This window comes from Schistocerca gregaria, unplaced genomic scaffold, assembly GCF_023897955.1.
Source record: "Schistocerca gregaria isolate iqSchGreg1 unplaced genomic scaffold, iqSchGreg1.2 ptg000357l, whole genome shotgun sequence".
Lineage (NCBI taxonomy): Eukaryota > Metazoa > Arthropoda > Insecta > Orthoptera > Acrididae > Schistocerca > Schistocerca gregaria.
Genome location: NW_026061816.1, coordinates 366,916 through 368,936, shown reverse-complemented (window position 1 = coordinate 368,936; position 2,021 = coordinate 366,916).

The window sequence follows — 2,021 nt, the reverse complement described above, 5'->3', positions numbered from 1 at the left end:
CGAACCAAAGCCGGCTAAAAAGTCAATAATCTATAGCTAAAACTATTATATTACTGCTTCTTACTGACTATTACATCAACTTAGAACCTTCTTCCGTGTTCTACTATGGTACATTTAGATTCTCCGCATTCCGCAGCACGCGAAATAGCTTTGCACACGATAAATGTAACCGTATCATAGAGAAGAGCGGCCAATGTGACCATCTGACATTAAGACGATTCGATAGCAAATGACGAAAACGGGCGGATTTCCTAGGTTTTTACTACATATGAACACTCTCCACATTCTCCCGTGCAACGTGGCTGCTAGTCCTCCCTTCATGCAAAATCTTAAGGTCCTAGATAATGTCCAAGGCACCAAAGCTGGCTAAAAAGTCAAAACTCGTTAACTAAAACTTGAAATGTACTGCTTCTTATTGGCTATTACATCAACATAGAAGCTTCTTCTGTGGTCTACTATGGTGCTTTTAGTGTCTCCGCTTTCCACAGCAAGCGACATAGCTTTGCACACGTTAAATGTAACCGTTTCAGAGAAAAGAGCGGCCAATGTGACCATCTGACATTAAGTCGATTCAATAGCAAATGACGAAAACGGGCGGATTTATTAGGTTGTTATTAGATATGAAAACTTTTCACATTCACCCGTGCAACGTTTCTGCTAGTCCTCCCTGCATGCAAAATCGTAAGGTCCTAGCTCATGTCCAAGGCACCGAAGCCGGCTAAAAAGTCAAAAATCGATAATTAAATTTTATTTGTACTGCTTCTTACTGGCCATTACATCAACTTAGAAGCTTCTTCTGTGTTCTACTATGGTGCTTTTAGTGTCTCCGTATATCGCAGCACGCGACATAGCTTTGCACGCGATAAATGTAACCGTTTCACAGAGAAGAGCGGCCAATGTGACTATATGACATTAAGTTGATTCGATAGCAAATGACGAAAACGGGCGGATTTCTTAGGTTTTTACTACATATGAACACTTTTCACATTCTTTCGTGCAACGTTGGTGCTAGTCCTCCCTTCATGCAAAATCTTAAGGTCCTACCTCATTTGTAAGGCGCCAAAGCCGGCTAAAAAGCCAAAAATCGAAAACTAAACTTTAATTGTACTGCTTTATACTGGCTATTACTTCAACTTAGAAGCTTCTTCTGTGTTCTACTATGGGGATTTTGGTGTCTCCGCATTCCGCAGCACGCGACATAGCTTTGCACCCGATAAATGTAACCGTTTCAGAGAGAAGAGCGGCCAATGTGACGATCTGACATTAAGTCGAGTCGATAGCAAGTGACGAAAACGGACGAATTTCTCAGGTTTTTACTACATATGAACACTTTTCACATTCTCCCGTGCGAGATGGCTGCTAGTCCTCCCTTCATGCAAAATCGTAAGGTCCTAGCTCATGTCCAAGGCACCAAATCCGGCTGTAAAGTCAACAATCGATAATTATAACTTGTATTGTACTGCTTCTTACTGGTTATTACATCAACTTAGAAGCTCCTTCTGTGTTCTACTGTTGTGCTTTAATGGCTCCGAGTTTCGCAGCACGCAACAAAGCTTTGCGCACGATAAATGTAACCGTTTCAGAGAGAAGAGCGGCCAATGTGACGATCTGATATAAAATCGAATCGATAGCAAACGACGAAAACGGGCGGATGTCTTAGGTTTTTACTACATATGAACACTTTTCACATTCTCCCGTGCAACGTGGCTGCTAGTCCTCCCATAATACAAATTCTTAATTTCCTAGCTCATGTCCAAGGCACCAAAGACGACTAAAAAGTCAATAATCGATAGCTGAAACAATTATTTTACGGCTTCTTACTGTCTATTACGTCAACTTAGAAGCTTGTTCTGTGTTCTACTATGGTGCTTGTAGTGTCTCCGCATTCCGCAGCACGCGACATAGCTTAGAACACGATAAATGTAACCGTTTCAGAGAGAAGAGCGACCAGTGTGACGATCTGACATTAAGTCTTTTCGATAGCAAATGACGACAACGGGCGGATTCCTTAGGTTTTTACT